The 20,334-nt window shown below is 46.3% G+C and overlaps 1 protein-coding gene across 2 annotated transcripts in view; it reads left to right on the top strand.

The window, feature by feature from the left end:
• The first annotated feature begins 385 nt into the window (after nucleotides 1-385).
• Nucleotides 386-20,334, top strand: part of LOC122565502 (small conductance calcium-activated potassium channel protein 2-like) — a 107,910-nt gene continuing 87,961 nt past the window's right edge. The window contains exon 1 of one of the 2 annotated variants that reach the window (XM_043721542.2): nucleotides 386-514. The gene's annotated coding sequence lies outside the window, so the exon portion shown is untranslated. Of the gene's footprint in view, nucleotides 515-17,254; nucleotides 17,368-20,334 lie in introns of those variants that run through there. The other variant, XM_087975911.1, reaches the window with a different exon arrangement.

The raw sequence follows: 20,334 nt of genomic DNA, 5'->3' as shown, positions 1-20,334 counted from the left end.
GGTAGTTCTGAAACCCTCCATGGCTTGATCAATGAAAATCTGTGATCACAACCACATGATTGGATCGAGTGAATTACATTTTACTGTGGATCACATTGGATCTGTGTCTCTCTCCCCCACACCACCCCACCGCCCGCAATAATACCTCTCCATTGGTATTATGGGCTGTTGAGTGTGAGGTTGGAAGTGGCCCCTTTAAATTTTTGGGGGAAGGAGGGGGCTGCTGGAAGGGCACGTCATGCGGGTTGTTTTGGTCGGGCCGACCAATGAGACTAGCAGCTTGGGCTGGAGGGCCGAGCGGTGCCCGCGAGTGGCGCAGGTCCCGGGAGCGGTGCAGTGCGGAGCGGGCACTGCCATGGAACCGGAGGCTGCGGAAGAGCAGAGCGCAGGGGGTCCGGCCCGGAGCAGCGGAGCGCAGGTTCAGCAGCAGCATCACTGCAACTGTCAGCACAGGAAGCAATGTGTGCACAAACACTGCTGGCACAGCCACCAGAGCCAGACCGCAGACTACCAGGTAAGCAGCGACGGCGAGGGGCGGACACACACAGATCCACACACACAGACAGAGAGAAAGATCCACACACAGACAGATATCCACACACTCACACAGACAGATCCACACACACAGATCCACACACACACACACACACACAGATCCACACACACACAGATATCCACACACAGAGATACACACACAGATACACACATACAGATCCACACAGAGAGAGATCCACACACACAGATATCCACACACACTAACAGAGATACACACACATACACACAGACAGAGATACACACACAGAGACAGATACACACACATTCACAGAGAGATCCACACACACACACAGATAGAGAGATATACACATATACACACAGAGGTCCACAAACACAGACACAGAGATACACGCACACACAGATAGAGAGATCCACACACAGACGCAGGCAGAGATGCACACAGACACACAGACACAGAGAGATATCTGCACACACATAGATATATATACATACACGCGCGCACACATACAGAGAGACATCCGCGCACACACACACACAGACATCCATGCACACACAGGTACAGAGAGAGAGATACACACACACGTATCCACACACCCAGAGAGAGAGACAGACATCTACACATAGAGAGACGCACTGAGCGTGCGACAAAAGCATACAAGGAGAGAGAGAGAGAGCTAGGGACGGACTGAGAGAGACTCACACAGGCAAGGACAGTGCAGGTAGAGGGAAACGAAGAGGGGGGAAAGAGACAGACATAGAAAGACAAACACATACACAGAGAAAGAGGGACATAAAGTAAGACCGATAGAGAAGCAGAGACGGATAGGAACTAAAGACAACACTGGGAGGGAGGGAGGAGGCAGAGACATGCAGGAACCGTGAAGTCAAACGCTGGGAGGGAGAGCGAACCGCCGGTGAACAGAGAGAGAGAGAGAGAGGGAGAGGGAGGGAAACACGGGGAGAGAGAGAGAGGGAGAGACACAGAGAGGGAAACACGGGGAGTGAGAGAGAGAAAGGGAGAGACACAGAGAGGGAAACACGGGGAGTGAGAGAGAGAAAGGGAGAGACACAGAGAGGGAAACACGGGGAGTGAGAGAGAGAAAGGGAGAGACACAGAGAGGGAAACACGGGGAGTGAGAGAGAGAAAGGGAGAGACACAGAGAGGGAAACACAGGGAGAGAGAGAAAGAGAGACCAGGGAATAGAGAGACAAGCGAAGAGATACAGATAGCCAGGTACCGAGAGAGACATAGACAGGGAGAGGGAGATGGAGATGTGCACAGAGACACACACACACAGCTGCTGAGAGACAGGGACAGGGCCATCCAGGATTGCGGTATCTTCTGCTCAGGCAGTTCTCTGGGAATGTTTATCGCTGAACACAACCTACGCCAGGTACCCGCTGCCGATTCTGCAGTCGGCACCAACCCCCCGCCCCCCGAAAGAAAATCCCTTCCCTGAGACTATCCCTCAGTGTGAGGTACACCAGCAGATCGCTGCAGATCTCTGATGGTCTTCCTGTGTGTGTGTGTGAGTCCCTGTGTGTGTGTCTCCCTGTGTCTGTGTGTGAGTCCCTGTGTGTGTGAGTCTGTGTGTGTGTCTCCCTGTGTGTGTGTGAGTCCCTGTGTGTGTGAGTCTGTGTGTGTGTCTCCCTGTGTCTGTGTGTGAGTCCCTGTGTGTGTGAGTCTGTGTATGGCTGTGTATGTGCGGTGGGTGATGTGTGTGAGAGTGTGTCTCTGTGTAGGTGACTCTGTGTGTGTCAGTGTCTGTGTCTCTCTCTGTATATGGGGACTGGTGTGTGTGAGACTGTGTGTTTGGGGGGGTGGTGCCTGTGTCAGTGTATGTGTTTGTCTATGTGTGGGAGGGGGGCGGGATAGATCTATTTGTGTACAGGGATGGATCTGTGTGTGTATGCGCAGGGGGATAGATGTGTGTTGGGCGATGATCTGTGTGTGTGTGGATGGGGTCGATGTGTGTGTGTCTCTGTGTGGGAGGGGGATGCTGGTAGGTGGCAGTGAGGAGTCTCAGTTCTGTTGCTCAGTGTGTCTGTGTGTTTGTGTGTCAGTGTGTCTGTCTGTGTGTTTTTGTGTGTCAGTGTCTGTGTGTTTGTCAGTGTGTCTGTCTGTGTGTTTTTGTGTCTGTGTCTGTGTGTGTCAGTGTCAGTGTCTGTGTGTGTGTCAATCTGTGTATCAGTGTGTCAATGTCTGTGTGGGTAGGGAGTGTGCAGGGGTGGGGTGGTGATCCGTCTGGTTTAGATCTTGCTGCACTCGGCCCTGAGTCCATGTCATCTGTTCCCACCGAAACAGGGGTCACATCTCCCTGATCCCCCCCTCACAGACCCCACATCTCACACCCACTTTCCCAAGGGACAGGCCTGGTTGGGGGAGGGGGGAGGGGAAACCTGAGGACACGAGGCTCAGGGGAAAGAGCAACTTCCTGGGGAACCAGCTGTGACCACCCCCACCCCTCTCCAGGGGTGATGTTTCTGGTGGAGCGGATGGAGAGCCACCAGCACCCAATGAGGGGAGGGGGGAGATGTCTCCAGACATCCCCCTGCCTCCAGAATGTGCCGTTCCCCCGAATTATCTTAGAGCCCGGGGAGGGGGAGTCACTGAGCTCTCCCGGGGGTCACTGTGCTGCCTCTGGAGCTAGGGTTGGGGCGGAGACTCTGCAATGTGAGCATGGTCAGGGATGTTTGCTGTAAATTAGCAGCAACCCCCCCCCCGCCACCCCCGCGCAACAACCACTTCATCTGACTCTGTGGGGAATGTGGGGGTCATAGTTTCTAGCTCTCTCTCTGTCTGTCTGACCGTACATCCATCTGAAGTCTCATTATGTGAAGATTTAAATCTAACTTCTCCATCTGGCACTTAGGCTTTTATTTAAACCATGCCCTGGGGAAATAGCTGCGAAAAGGTCAGTTATCTTGCAGTTTCTTCCAAAGTAGAATCTCAGTTCTCTAGAATGAAACATTCAAGAGAGGTCAGGAGGTAGATCCCTTATCTCACATTCCCCTATCTCACACTCCCCTATCACACACTCCCCTATCTCACATTCCCCTATCTCATACTCCCATATCTCACACTCCCCTATCTCATGCTCCCCTATCTCACACTCCTCTATCTCACACTCCCCATAACACACTCCCCTATCTCAAACTCCCCTATCTCACACTCCCCATCACACACTCCCCTATCTCACATTCCCCTATCTCACGCTCCCCTATCTCACGCTCCCCTATCACACACTCCCCTATCACACACTCCCCTATCTCACACTCCCCTATCTCACACTCCCCTATCTCACATTCCCCTATCTCACATTCCCCTATCTCACACTCCCCATCACACACTCCCCTATCTCACACTCCCCTATCTCACACTCCCCTATCACACACTCCCCTATCACACACTCCCCTATCTCACACTCCCCTATCACACACTCCCCTATCACACACTCCCCTATCACACACTCCCCTATCTCACGCTCCCCTATCAGACACTCCCCTATCTCATATTCCTGTATCACACACTCCCCTATCTCACACTCCCCATCTCACACTCCCCTATCTCACACACCCCTATCACACACTCCCCTATCTCACACTCCCCTATCTCACACTCCCCTATCTCACACTCCTGTATCACACACTCCCCTATCTCACACTCCCCTATCTCACATTCCCCATCTCACATTCCCCTATCTCACACTCCCCTATCACACACTCCCCTATCTCACACTCCCCTATCACACAATCCCCTATCACACACTCCCCTATCACACACTCCCCTATCTCACGCTCCCCTATCTCACATTCCCCTATCTCACACTCCCCATCACACACTCCCCTATCTCACACTCCCCTATCTCACACTCCCCTATCACACACTCCCCTATCACACACTCCCCTATCACACACTCCCGTATCTCACACTCCCCTATCACACACTCCCCTATCACACACTCCCCTATCACACACTCCCCTATCTCACGCTCCCCTATCTCACACTCCCCTATCACACACTCCCCTATCACACACTCCCCTATCTCACACTCCCCTATCTCATATTCCTGTATCACACACTCCCCTATCTCACACTTCCCATCTCACACTCCCCTATCTCACACTCCCCTATCTCACACTCCCCTATCTCACACTCCCCTATCTCACACTCCCCTATCTCACACTCCTGTATCACACACTCCCCTATCTCACACTCCCCTATCTCACGCTCGCCTATCACACACTCCCCTATCTCACACTCCCCTATCTCACGCTCCCCTATCACACACTCCCCTATCTCACACTCCCCTATCTCACACTCCCCTATCTCACACTCCCCTATCTCACGCTCCCCTATCACACACTCCCCTATCTCACACTCCCCTATCTCACACTCCCCTATCTCACACTCCCCTATCTCACACTCCCCTATCACACACTCCCCTATCACACACTCACGTCTTCCGTGCTTTCAACAGCAACATGTTCTGGGAGTAGAGAAAGTCATCCCATCAAATCTTATTTACACCTCTCTCCCCAACCTCTCTCCCCAAATCCCACCTTCTTGCCATATCCCTCCCACCACTCCTCCACTTTCTCCCTGTACCCTTCAATCCCACTTTTTCCCTGTGTTCCCCCATTCTGCTCCTTCTCCGTATCCCTCAATCCATTATTCTTCCCAATTTCATACTGCCCTCCTGCTCCCTGCATCTCTCAATCTAACGCATCCACATTTTCCCCTTATCCCTCGATCCCTCCTTCTCCTCTGCCTCTCGATCCCTCCTTTTCGCATAGCCCTCAACCCCCCCTCCCATTCCTGATGAGCAGTGTTTACTCTTGACACAGTTCTCAGGATGAAGTTGACCAGCACTCACTCTCCCTGCTCTATCAGTGGGAGACCGCAGTTTACTGCCACATGTGACAAAATCTCAGGTGCACTGCTCCCATTTTGTGATTTCCGTTGGCTGCACACAATGTCTCAAATGGTTGCATAGGGACTTTGAAAGATTCGCCTTACATTAATGCAGCAAACGGAATCCTTCAGCCTGCTGTTACAGCTGCATCACTGCTTCGGTCAAAGAACTGAGTTGATGAGTTCGTTAATAGAAAGCAGAAAGGAATTTTACACTAGCCATTAACTGATGCACTCCCATTGGTAAATAAACCATAGAAATGTCCCCTGGCCCCATTGGAATGAGAGTTGTGGACTGTCCCACAGAAACTTATTCTGCACCTGATATATTCTTCAGGTGATGGGGTTCCACCTTATTACTGTCCATGTCATGTAGTTTTATTCAATATAACAGGGTGCAAGAAATATTCCCATTTTGTAAAGCTAAACCAGTATCTGGGAGACATTTCTAGGCATAGCCTCAGGGAGAGGTCATAGGCCTTGGAGAAGATTGACTAGAATGATCCTGGAGTAATTGAGTGGAATGAAGAGGACCAGGTTCTTTGGCTAGATTTGTACTCCCTTCAGCTTAGAGGATCACAAAGTTATCTGATTTATCTGTTTAAGGTGCTGAGTGAGGTGACTGGGTCAGTAGAGAGAAAATTTGTGATGGTGGGTGTGGGGGAAGGGGAAGGGAGGATGAGGGTGAGGGAAATTTAGAAAAAGGAGTAGTATCTTCTAATTAAATGGACTCAAGGGGCTAAGTGGTCTCCTCTTGTTCCTATGTTCCTGTGTTTACTTCCCTTGTACATGATCACACGTTATCAGGATATTGGGCTGGATAGATTACCTACAGTGTGGAAACATGCCCTTCAGCCCAACAAGTCCACACCAACCCTCCGAAGAGTAACCCACCCAGACCCATCTCCCTCTGTGTAAAGCACCTAACACTTTGAGCAATTAAGCATGGCCAATTCACCTGACCTGTACATCTTTGGACTGTGGAAGGAAAGCGGAGCACCCGGAGGAAACCCACGCAGACACTGGGAGAACGTGTAAACTCCACACAGACAGTCACCCAAGGCTGGAATTGAACCTGGGTCCCTGGTGCTGTGAAGCAGAAGTGCTAACCACTGAACCACTATGCCACCCCAAGGCTGGGGCTTATTTCCCTGGAACATAGGAGGCTGACGGGTGACCTTTAAAGAAGTTTATAAAATCATGTGGGGATGAATAGGGTGAACAGCCAAGGTCTTTTCTCCAGACAGAAGAGTTTAAAGCTAGAAGGCATAGGTGGCTCAGTGGGTAGCACTGCTGCTTCACAGCGCCAGGGTCCCAAGTTCAATTCCAGCCTCGGGCAGCTGTCTGTATGGAGTTTGCACATTCTCCCCATGTCTGCTTGGATTTGCTCCGGGTGCTGCAGTTTCCTCCCACATTCTAAATATGTGCAGGTTAGGTGAATTGACCATGCTAAATTGTCCATAGTTGTTAGGAGCATTAGTCAGAGGGGGGTGGGTTACTCTTTGGAGGGTCAGTGTGGGCTTGTTGGGGCAAAGGGCCTGTTTCTATACTGTAGGGAATCTAATCTTAAAGGTGAAAGAGGAAATATTTAAAAAAGACTGAGGGACAACTTTTTCACGCAGAGGGTGGTGTGTGTGTGTGGACTGAACTGCTGGACAAAGTAGTAGGGGAGGGTACAATTACAACAATTAGGAGACATTTGGACAGGTGCAAGGAAGCAAATGAGACTAGTTCAGATTAGGAAACCTAGTTGGAATGGACAAGTTGGGCCAAAGGGTCTGTTTCCATGCTGTATACCTTGATAGCTCTATATTAAGTAAATCAAGGCCTCCACTGACTGTTGCATTAACTGTGATCTGTCCTTTTCAAAATATTCAATATGCACAACCTTTGATCCTCTGCACCTCACCCTTCCCACACTGTCTTTCATTCCAACTGTCTTTCCCAGGGTCTGACAAACTCATTGTTTCTTTTTATTGTCCTTTCTTCTTGACCTTGCATGAAAGAGTTTGCAACATTTTCTTCCTAAAATGCAATGCTACTACGTGGTGTTGTCAGTGACTGCAGCATTTGGTACCTCAGTTACTAACGCCTGCCTTCCTGAGAGAAGCCCCAGTGCAAGGTTGGAGCTCGTTCACAATCTGTGGCTGATGTGGCAGAAATGCTGGCTGCTGTCTTTGCATCAAATCAAATGTATTCAAAAGGAGCAATTTGAAACAGAACATGAACACCCTCCCAGTGTTCTTCCCTCAAGAATCACCAAAGATTGTTGGCATTACATAGCACCAGTTTGTTCCTGCTATACTCTATACTGCAGATGCTGGAGATTAGAGTCAAGAGTGTGGTGCTGGAAAAGCACAGCAGGTTGGGCAGCATCCGAGGAGCAGGAGAATCAACTTTTCAGGCAGGAGCCCTGCATCAGGAATCAGGAATTCTGATACTCTATACCAGCCCCCTCCCAACCAACCCATATATTCTATTCTTCTACTCTTTTCTCTCCTACGTTTATCTAGCTTCACAGAATCACAGACGTGGGGTGTCATGGTGGCTCAGTGGTTAGCACTGCTGCCACACAGCGCCAAGGACCCGGGTTCGATTCCACCCTCGGGTGACTGTGATGAATTTGCACATTCTCCCTGTGTCTGCATGGGTTTCCTTTGGGTGCTGTGGTTCCCTCCCACAGTCCAAAGATGTGCAGGTTAGGTGGATTGGCCATGGGAAATTGCCCATATTGCCCAGTGATGTATAGGTTAGGTGGATTAGCCATGGATATGCAATATTACAGGGATTGCGTAGGAGGTGGGTCTGGATGGGATGCTGTTAGGAGGATTGGTGTGGACTCGATGGGCCAAATGGCCTGCTTCTGTTCAGTTCATTGTATCTGCACCTGCTTAGAAATGAGCATCATTATCTCTTGCCAATCTTCTTTCTTCCCCCATACCTTTGCACATGACTTTTATTTAAATACAGGAAGTCCCTGGGATATGAATGTCCTGTACTAACGAACCAACCTCCAGCTTCTCATTTTTAAAAATAATCTTTAAAAATCCGAGTTACGCACAATATTTCGTTCTAACGAATGGGCAGATTAATTAGCCGTATCTGTTCCAATTTACACACAAATTCGGTTTACGAACAGTCGAAAAAAACGGAACTCGTTCATAACCTGGGGACTTCCTGTAATCACCCAGTGTCCCTCTTGAATGCCTCAACTGAACCTGCCTCCCCCACATTCCCAGGCAGTGCATTCCAGACCCTAACTACTTGCCTAGTGAAAAAGATTTTTCTCACTTCACCTTTGCTTTTTTTGCAGATCTCTTCAAATCTACGCACTTTCGTTCTTGTCCCTTTCCTGAACAGTTTCTCCCTATCTACTCTGTCCTGTTCAGTCATGGTTTTGAAAATCTCTGTTAGATCTATCACTATAAATGTATTTGGGCTGTGTACTAAACCATTTCCTGAACAACACATTCCATAATCTTATCATTCTTTTGTAAAAGGAGTGTATTCAAAATTGTTTATTTGATTTCTTGGTGATTATATTGTGTTTCCCCATGCTCTTCTTCCCTGTGAGAAACATTGTCTCTGTGTCTGCAGGGTAAACCTGGAAAGAATGTTTCCTCTTGTGAGTTAGGCCAGAACCAGGGGACACTGTTTTAAAATTAGAGCTTGCCCTTTTGGGACAGAGATGAGGAATAGTTTCCCTGAGGTATCTGTGACGTTGGAACTCTGCCTCAGAAGGCAGTGGAGGTGGGGTCTTTGAAGGTATTTAAAGACAGAGGCAAGTAGATTCCTGATGTTTCAGGGTTGTCGGGTTTAGATAGGAATGTTGCATTCAAAATAAAAATAGATCAACGTGATCTAGGTGAATGGCTTACTTCACCCCTAATTCATTTTAATATCCACATGATTGATCCCTTTCATAATCTGTTAGATCTCTCCTTAATCATTTCTTTTTCATGGAATCCCTATAGTGCAGAAAGAGGCTATTCAGCCCATTGAATCTCCACTAGCCCTCTGCACAGCATCCTACTCAATCCCTATAACCCACATTTACCAAGCCTGCACATCCTCAGACACTACCAATAATTTAGCATGGCCAATCTTCCTAATCTGCACAGCTTTGAATTGGGGAAGGCAACCAGAACACCTGGCAGAAACAGGAGAACATGCAAACTCCACAGACGGTCACCCAAGGATAGAATTGAAGCTGCCCCCTCAGCAGTATGGGCCAATGTACCACCCACCTTTCTAGAGAAAGCAACCTCAACCTCAACTGTATTCAACCTCTTCTTGATGATTATAACCTCTGGCAAAAAGTCTGTAAATCATTTCTGCATTTCTTCTAGTGTGTTTATATTCTTATTTTAAAATGGAGACTGGAACTGTGTTTAGTTAAGTGTGGCCAAATCAAGGTTCCATATATGGTTACCACAATGTTGCTGTTTTCAAAAGGAAGCCTATAAAAATGGATATAGGAACAGAGGTAGGCCATTCAGCCCATTGAGCTGGTTGCTCCATTCAATGAGATCATGACTGATCATTTACCTCAGTGTCACTTTCTCCCACTGTCTCTACATCCCTTATGTCATTAGTCTACAGAAATCTAAGAATTTCTGCCCTGAACCTGCTCAATGATTGTGTTTCCACAGCCTTTCGGTAAAGATTCACCAAACTCTGAGTAAAGAAATTCCTCTTCATCTTAGCCTTAAATAATCTACCCCTTATCTTGTGTTCCCAGGATTTAGATTCACCAGCCAGGGGAGCATCCAATCTACATCCACACCGTCACACCCTGATGAATTGTGGTGCTTGGCGTGCTTTTGTTAGTGCTATTGTTAACTGCTCGTATGTTTCATTTGTGTTCACGGGATCTTGCTGTGTGCAAACTTGTTGTTGTAATTGCCTTTGGCTCAAAACTAATTCAGCGACTGTGTGGAAGTTTCGGATATACAAAGGCTGTGTTGAGATATTGTAGAAATGCATGTTCCATTTTTCTGTATATTGCCTTTGACAGTGAGTGATGTGTTAATGATATTACATTTCACAGAGTGCATTGATATTAATATGTAACATTGATATGCAACACCATACAGGAATGATACAGTGCAGGAGATTGGGTGAATAGTCCAGGTCTTTTTCTGAGGGTGTGGGAGTCCATAACTAGAAGGCATCAGTTTAAGGTGAGGGGGGTGGATTTGAAAAGGGCCTGAGGGGGAACGTTTTCATGGAGAAGGTGGTGCGTGTATGGAACAAGGAAGTGGTGGAGGAGGGTACACTTACAACATTTAAAAGGCATCTGGATGAGTATAGGAATAGAAAGGGTTTATAGGGATATGGATCAAATGCCAGCAAATGGGACTAAGTCAGATTGGGATGTCTGATCAGTGCGGGTCAGACAGTTGGACAGAAGGGTACTGTATGACGCTGACTCTCTGACTCTATATGGCCCATGTTACATCCAGCTCTGTGAAAGAGCTTTCTAATTAATCCCACTCCCCCACTCTTTCCCCTTAGCCCTCCATCTTCCTCCTTTTTAAGTATTTATCTAATTTATCTTTGATGGATTGAACATGCATTCACCATCCTTTCTGGCAGCACATTCCAGATCAAGACAACTAATTGAATCAAAAACATTCTCTCACCTTCCTCAGTTCTTTTTCAACAGGTTTATTTGAAAACACAAGCTTTCGGAGCACTGTTCCTTCATCAAGTATTAGTCAGTAACAACTAACAAAGGAGCAGCGCTCTGAAAGCTTGTGTTTTCAAATAAGCCTGTTCGATTATATCCTGGTGTCGTGTGATTTTTGACCTTGTCCAATTCAGCCCAACACCGGCACCTCCAAATCAAGTTTTTTTTCCAGCTACTTTACATTTTGCAAATCACTCATAAATCCCTGGTTTTGTTTTTCTATCTTTGGTGGCCCTGCCTTCAGCTCCCTGGTGCCAAGCTCCAGAATTCCATTCTAAATCTCTCTGCATCTGTCTCCTCCTTTAAACCACTCTGTAAAATTGACCTTTGTGTGTTAAACCGTTGGCATCTAGTCCATGCCCAGTCTGATAACAGATTCTCACAATATTCATTGGAAGCATTTTAGGGTGTTACAGACATAACATACGTTCAGGTTAGTAACATAGGACTGAAGAGCAGTAGGCCATTTGACCCCTTGGAGATAGTGAGGACGGCAGATACTGGAGAGTCAGAGTCAATAAAGTATGGAGCTGGAAAAAGCACAGCAGGTCAGGCAGCATCCGAGGAGGAAGAGAATTGACCTGACACGCAGACCCCCCTGCTCCTCTGATGCTGGTTGACTTGCTGTGCTTTTTCCAGCTTCACACTTTATTGACATTTGACCCCTTGAGCTTGCTCAGTCATTTACCAAGATCGCGGCTGACCTCATCAGCTCCACTTCCCTGTCTGAACTTCCCTGTCTCTACCACTGTCTCTCTCTCTCTCTCTCCCACTGTCTTTCCCTCTCTCCCACTGTCTCTCTCTCTCTCTCCCACTGTCTCTCTCTCCCTCTCTCCCACTGTCTCTCTCTCTCTCTCCCACTGTCTCTCTCTCCCTCTCTCCCACTCTCTCTCTCTCTCTCCCACTGTCTCTCTCTCCCTCTCTCCCACTGTCTCCTGATGGACTCCCTTGTCCATCAAACAATTATCTCATTCTTCCTTAAATAAACTCCACTGCTTCATAGAGAACAGAATTTGACAAACAAATTGTGAGAGAAAAAGATGTGCCCTGATCTCTATTTACCAGAGTTCCCTGGATGGGCCAGTGATTATTTAGTACTTTCCTGCATCAATCTTTGACCAGGCTGATTCCGGGGGAGGGTGTGGGAGTTGGGGACAAGCCACCAAATCGTGCTTTAGCTTTTGAGAAAGAGCTAAACTACTGATGTCCTTCTAATCACCCAGTGCTGGTAAATGCCTACAGGCACTAGAGACAGTCTTCAGCTATTCCTCTCTGTGTGAATAGACTGTAACAACATGCTACCCACAGTTGTGTGCAATGTAGACTTCTCCTTAATTGAGTTGAGAATCTTAGTTTTGGGAGGGGTGGGGTGGGGAGATTTCAAACAGAGTGGTGTGTCTACAATCCTGCAAACATAATCCATGATAGGAATCTCATCAGTTAAAATCAAAGGTCAGACCTTCTCATAGAATCCCTACAGTGCAGATAGAGGCCATTCAGCCCATCTGCACCAACCCTCCAAAGAGCATCCCATCCTATCCCTGTAACCCCACATTTACCTTAGTTAACCCACCTAGCCTGCGCATCCCTGAACATTAGAGGACAATTTAGCATGGCCAATCCACCTAACCTGCACATCTTTGGATTAAGGGAGGGAACTGGAGGACCCAGAGGAAACCCAAGCAGATATGGGGAGAAAGTCACCTGAGGCTGAAATCGAACCCAGGTCCCTGCTGCTGTGAGGCAGCAGTGCTAACCACTGAGCCACGGTACCACCCCTCCTCTGTGCCATCATGCCATCCCTGACCAGGATTTCTGACCAACCATTTTACCTTACCTTATCTGTGTTTCCTCAGATTATTCACTTCCCTCTGAAGGAACAGCTAAATAAACGTGAAGCCTGATTGTACCTATTATGCAATATCTCTGAGTGGGAATGCATATTCTTGTGTTGTTATGTACACCACGGTGTATTTTCTCGGCCCTGCTAATCAATGCTCCGCTGAAATTTCTCCCATCTGTCCTCAGCTTTGAACCTCAGTGTGCTACCTGCCTTCTCACTCACTGTCTTTCCTTCACATTGGATACACCATTTCCCACTGAACGTCCTGGTCTCTGTTTGACTCACTGTGCAGCTCTCATGTCTCTGATTCTGGGGACTACACATTCAGTTCCCACTCCAGAGACATGAGGCCAGTGCTCCAGTCCGACATTCCCAGTGCCACCACTGAGGGAGTGTTAACTAAGGTATTAAACCAACGTTCCTGTCTGCTCTTTCACACCTTCAACATCCTGTAGTCAATTGAAGAACAGCAGCAGAGTTGGTCTCTCAACTAATGCCAAGAAAGCAGTTTATCTGGTTATTGTCGAACAGAGAGACCTAGGGTTAAAAATACATAGTTCCTTGCAAGTGGCATCACTTGTAGACAGGCTGGTGAAGATGTTTGGCACACTTGCCTTCACCGGTCAGAGGATTGAGTATAGGGGTTGGGACATTATGTTCGGGCTGTACAAGACTTCAGTGATACTACATTTGGACTACTGTATACAGTTCTGGTCACCCTGCCATAGGTAGGCTGTTATTAAAAGAATGCAAAAAAGATTTACAAAGACATTATATGGAAAATTTGACTTATAAGTAGAGACTAGAACAGGTGGGACTTTATTCACTGATGCGTAGGAGGCTGAGGGGTGACCTTATCGAGGTTTATAAAATCATGAGGGGCATGGGTAGGGTAAATAGACAAGGTTTTTTCCCCAGGGTAGTAGAGTCCAAAATTATAAGGCATAGGCTTAAGATGAAAAGGGGAAAGATTTAAAAGGGACCTGAAGGACTATGTTTACAGCAGTGGGTGGTGTGTATATGGAATGAGCTACCAGAGAAAGTGGTAGAGGCAAGTACAATTACAATATTTGAAAAATAGTTCAACAGGGTACATGAATAGGAAAGGGTTAGAGGGATATGGACTTAACACAGGCAAATGGGCCTAGTTCAGTTTAGGAAACCTGGTTGGCATGGATATGTTGGGCAGAAGCGTCTGTTTCTCTGCTGTCTGACTCTATGACTCTCTGTACTCAATGCTTTGTCTGTTGAAGGCAAGCTTACAAAACATCTTCTTCACCAGTCTGTCTACTTGTGACACCACATTCAAGGAACTATGTACCTGCACCCCTAGGTGTCTCTATTCAATGACTCTCCCCAGGGCCTTACCATTGATTGTGTAAGTCCGGCCTTGTTTAGTTTTACCAAAATGCAACACCTCACATTATCTGAATAAAACTCCATCTGTCATTCTTTGGCCTGCTGGTCCGGATGATCAAGATTCCCTTGTTCTCTTGAATAACTTTCTTCACTGTCCACTTTTCCACCAAGCTTGGTCTCATCTGCAAACTTACTAACCATGTAACCTTTTGATAGCAACCTGTGCCAGGAAGCCTTGGATTCAAATCCCCCCAACTCTAAAACTGTGTAATGATATTTCTGAACAGGTTGGTTTGAAAATATCTTGATAATGACCTGAGCATATGCAAATAGATACTCCTTTTTATGACTGTTTGCCACTGTTTACCTGCTCAGCATTAAAGCCAATTTTAAGTTATATTTTGTAAGTTTCCACTGACAATTGATTTGTTTTGCAGTGTCTCTTAAAGAGCTTTTACAAGTCAAATTAGTTTTATTAGTTAATTTGGCTATTGATCATAGAGTCATCAAGTCACTTTATTGGTATGTTAAACAGGTAGAGACATCTGCTGTGACTAGTGATTGTCACACGTGCTTGCTGGGATAAATATTCTCCCCTCAAGCTGATATTTTGATATACATTTCATAGGTTTACTTTTAAAATTTGTACGCTTGTCACAGAACCCCCTTGAAGGGGATAATCAACTAGCTCATTGCTTAATCTGTATTCAAAACAGTGTGAAGAAACGCCTCCTTCTATCCCCTGGGTTTGGAGGGTAAGCCTACTCCCCAAAATTATATTTTAATAATAAGTTTGCTTTAAAATGTTTGGTTTTGTTGTGATGTTGATTCCACGCCCCTTACCAAGGCAGGAATAGCAGTTTGGGGAGTACTATCGACCCTTCTAACGACATTTTACTTTTAATTTAAAGATTTCCTTTTAAAGCTTTTGTTTCGTGAATGTTGGATTGTACCACCCATTTCATTCGTTCAGGGCTAAAAAAAAAATCACTTAATGGCACTGGTGTTAGGTTGTAGGGTCAGGAGCTGTACGCTTGTGAAGTCTCACTTTGTGAATGAATCTAAAATTGAGAAAATATTGACTCTGGTCTCCACATTCAGCAGCTGGCTGTAGGAAGTTTAACACTTTGATCCCTCTTTTCCTCTCAAGTTGAAAGCAAAGATTCCAGCCTCAAATTCCGTCTGGTTTCCTCTCCTAGTCCTCAAGCTTACTGTGTACCTTAGCCCCATGAGTGGGATGTGAAGCAGTAAAAATAATGTGCATAAATCACATTAGGAAAAGCTGTACACAACACAGAGCATTACACAGTGAGCTGTTATGATCAGAAGTGAGCTTCCTGCAAGGATAGCACAAGCAGATTTAATCATTTTCAAACAAGTATTGGAAAAATACTTGAGGGGGAGGGAGAAAGCAGGGCCATGGGGTTCGAGCAGGTGAGTGGGATGAAAGGAATAGAACACTTAGAGTCATCATAAGCGTGAGAGGCAGAATGGCCTTTTTATATGCGGTCTCAGCTTAGCATTCGATACAAAGCTTATATCACTGACTGCCCCATCTTGCAATGCATGCATCTGCACTAAGCTGACATAAAACTGCAGTCCCCACGCAGAGCATCACCTGACTGGTGCACACATCTGGAATTCCAGTCGGTGCTCCCAACATCTTCCTTGAGGGTGTTGCTCAATTCCGAGAGGTAGACCAGGGCCAGCAACCTCAGCTGGTGAACACCTGCTATGCCAAACACAGAATCTGTTGGTATCTACTACCTTCTGACAGACTGCAGCTGTAAATGGCGTGTGGGCTGCTGCAGCACTGTAATGTCATTCAACAGATGAGTATAATATCAAGCTTCATTCCAACTCAGGAGAGGTTTTATCAATTAGCATTTGCAACTGAGAGCTTGCCTTGCAGTAAATATGTATCAGCATTGAGGCACAATCCAATAAATTTAAAATTATGAAAAATGTTGTATAACACTTGGGTAAAGTACTGATGGGGACAGGTCTGTCGCTGTAAAACACTGGGGAACAGTACTGGTGGGGACTGGTCTGACGTTGTATAATACAGGGATACAGTATTGGTGGGGGACAGTTCCGTCGCTATATAACACGAGTATAGTACTGGTGGGGACAGGTTGGTCACTGTATAACACTGGGGTACAGTACTGGTGGTGATGGGTCTGTTACTGTATAATACTGGGCTACAGTACTGGTGGGGATGGGTCTGTTGCTGTATAACACTGGGTTGCAGTACTGGTGGGAATGGATCTGTCACTGTGTAACACAGGGGTACAGTACTGGTGGGGACAGGTCTGTCACTGTATAACACAGGTGCACAGAACTGGTGGGGACAGGTCTGTCACTGTACAACCCTGCGTACAGTACTGGTGGGGACAGGTCTGTCACTGTATAACACTGGGGTACAGTACTGGTGGGGACAGGTCTGTCACTGTATAACACTGGGGTACAGTACTGGTGGGGACAGGTCTGTCACTGTATAACACTGCAGTGCAATGCAGATTGGTGATATTTTCCTGAGGAATATAGACTGGGAAAGCTGCAGCAATAAAGTGTTGCGCTGTGCTGTTTGCAGATTTTGCTTTCCAGAATCCATGTTTGCCGTGAGCAGATTCTGTAACTGTTTCCCTTGTTGCTTCTAACAGTTTGAGTGAGCACAGTATGAAATGTTCACACACCCACCCTTACACTGCACTGCCAGTGATGACACTCCGAGTGACGCCTTGCATTTCAAACATTTCTTCCACCATTGCTTTGAATATGACAAACACAGATAAAAATCTTTGCCAAATCACATGGTGTGATATCAGATATTTTCAGTGTGTCTGGTGGATTGGTTGTTAGTTGTTCCAGGAAGTGAATCTGAAATATGCAGTGAGCTATAAAGCTGATTGTCATTGCACCCTGACCAGTCACTGAACATCGTTCGCTTCCCCTGACAACACTCACCGAGGTTCCCTGACAAAGATTTGCACTATCTTGGAGAAGGACCGATAGATTCAGTCTTCAATAATTATTATTGTGGTGAGTGCATCTTTGAGCAAATATTTAGAGAGTAATTTAATTATATTCCAGGAAAAGACAAACTATTCATCAACAGCCTTGCCTCAAACAGATTCTTGATTTTCACAGAGATTGCTGAGCAGTTGTGTCCATCAATCCTGCCCAAAGATAGAGACAGTGTTCAGCAGGGGAAGGGTCACTCACTGTGTAACCGTACAGAGTCAGTGTTTATTCACCAGGGTAAGGGTTACTCACTGTATAACTGTACAGAGTCAGTGTTTATTCAGCAGGGTAAGGGTCACTCTGTATAACTGTACAGAGTCAGTGTTATTCAGCAGGGTAAGGGTCACTCACTGTGTAACTGGACAGAGTCAGTGTTTATTCAACAGGGTAAGGGTCACTCACTGTGTAACCGTACAGAGTCAGTGTTTATTCAACAGGGCAATGGTCACTCACTGTGTAATCATACAGAGTCAGTGTTATTCAGCAGGGTAAGGGTCACTCACTGTGTAACCGTACAGAATCAGTGTTTATTCAGCAGGATAAGCCTCACTTACTGTGTAACTGTACAGAGTCAGTATTTATTCAGCAGGGTAAGGGCCACTCATTGTGTAACCGTACAGAGTCAGTGTTTATTCAGCAGGGTAATGGTCACTCACTGTGTAACCGTACAGAGTCATTGTTTATTCAGCAGGCTAAGAGTCACTCGCTGTGTAACTGTACAGAGTCAGGGTCTATTCAACAGGCTAAGGGTCACTTGCTGTGTAACTGTACAGAAATCGCTTTTATTCAGCAGGTTAATGGTCACTCACTGTATAACTGTACAGAGTCAATATTTATTCAGCAGGGTAAGGGTCACTCACTGTGTAACTTACAGAGTCAGTGTTTATTCAGCAGGGTAAGGGTCACTGACTGTGTAACCGTACAGAGTCAGTGTTTATTCCGCAGGGTAAGGGTCACTCACTGTGTAACTGTACAGAGTCAGTGTTTATTCAGCAGGGTAAGGGTCACTCTGCGTAACCGTACAGAGTCAGTGTTTATTCAGCAGGGTAAGGGTCACTCTGCGTAACTGTACAGAGTCAGTGTTTATTCAGCAGGATAAGGGTCACTCACTGTGTAACTGTACAGCGTGAGTGTTTATTCAGCCGGTTAAGGGTCACTCACTGCGTAACCGTACAGAGTCAGTGTTTATTCAACAGGGCAATGGTCACTCACTGTGTAATCATACAGAGTCATTGTTTATTCAGCAGGATAAGGGTCACTCACTGTGTAACTGTACAGAGTCAGTATTTATTCAGCAGAGTAAGGGTCACTCACTGTGTAACCGTACAGAGTCAGTGTTTATTCAACAGGGCAATGGTCACTCACTGTGTAATCATACAGAGTCAGTGTTATTCAGCACGGTAAGGGTCACTCACTGTGTAACTGTACAGAGTCAGTGTTTATTCAGCAGGGCAAGGGTCACTGACTGTGTAACTGTACAGAGTCAGTGTTTATTCAGCAGGGTAAGGGTCACTCACTGTGTAACCGTACAAAGTCAGTGTTTATTCAGCGGGGTAAGGGTCACTCACTATGTAACAGCACAGAGTCAGTGTTTATTCAATAAGGTAATGGTCACTCACTGTATAACTGTACAGAGTCAGTGTTTATTTAGCAGGGTAAGGGTCACTCGCTGTGTAACCGTACAGGGTCAATGTTTATTCAGCAGGGTAAGGGTCACTGACTGTGTAATTGTACAGAGTCAGTGTTTATTCAGCAGGGTAAGGGTCACTCACTGTGTAACCGTATAGGGTCATTGTTTATTCAGCAGGGTAGGGGTCACTCACTGTGTAATCATACAGAGTCAGTATTTATTCAGCAGGGTAAGGGTCACTGACTGTGTAATTGTACAGAGTCAGTGTTTATTCAGCAGGGTAAGGGTCACTCACTGTGTAACCGTACAGAGTCAGTGTTTATTCAGCAGGGTAAGGGTCTCTCACTGTGTAACTATATTTATTGTTACTTAGCAGGATGATAGGAGTTAGTTTACAAAGTAGGTATCATGGTTCCGAAGTGTATATGGCAGACGTTGGGAAGTTGACCAATGGGAACTGGTTTGTTTCTGTGCAGCAGGAGCGAGGGCAGGTAATACTGCAGTTTTAGTGCAGGATCCAGAGAAACGTTTCTCAGTTGCAGCTTTCCATGGTGTGTGCTATCATTGGGCTCTCTCAATGACACAAAGTTAAAACAGTGACAGGGGGCAATTGATGACAGCATAGGACTTTGTAATATGAGCAGTCTTTTGACCCTGCAAACCTGTTGGCTGATCTGATTTTGTTCTCAGTTCCACTGCTCTCACATATCCCGTGACTTCTTCTTGAGTAAGTCTCTATCCAGCTCAACCGCCGGTCAACGCAATGAACCAGCCTCCACTGCTCTGTGCAGAAAAGGATTCCACAAACTGATTACCCAAAAGGTCCCCATCTCTGTCTCAAAAGGGATACAGCTTATTTTCAACTATTTCCTCTCTTTTCAGTTTCTGCTGCTAAAGGAAACATCACCCTATCCCATCCACTCGGGATCTTCTGTATTTCAATGACATCACCTCTCATTCTTCTAAGCTCCAGTGGGGTAAAGCCCAACTTGCTCAACCTTTCTTAAGCTCTCAGAAGTCACATGACACCAGGCTATAGTCCAGTCGGTTGATTTGAAATCTGAAGCTTTCGGGATGACACTCGGGTAATCTGACAAAGGGTCAGCGCTCTGAAAGCTTGAGATTTCAAATAAACCTGTTGGACTATAACGTGGTGCCATGTGACTTCTGACTTTGTCTACCCCAGCCCAACTCCAGCTCCTCCACATCATTGTCTTAAAAAGGTAAGCCTTGATTCTGGAGGTGAGGCTTGTGACCATTCTCTCAATTGCTTCAAAAGCAATTGTAGTCTTTTTTAAATGCAGTAAACGTTGTTTTGACCACCATCTTATGAACTGGCACTCCCGATAAACCAG

The sequence above is a fragment of the Chiloscyllium plagiosum genome, unplaced genomic scaffold (assembly GCF_037043375.1).
Source record: "Chiloscyllium plagiosum isolate Xiang-an unplaced genomic scaffold, Cpla_swu_hap1 HiC_scaffold_28, whole genome shotgun sequence".
NCBI classification, from domain to species: domain Eukaryota; kingdom Metazoa; phylum Chordata; class Chondrichthyes; order Orectolobiformes; family Hemiscylliidae; genus Chiloscyllium; species Chiloscyllium plagiosum.
This window is presented reverse-complemented; position numbering and strand designations above follow the sequence as displayed.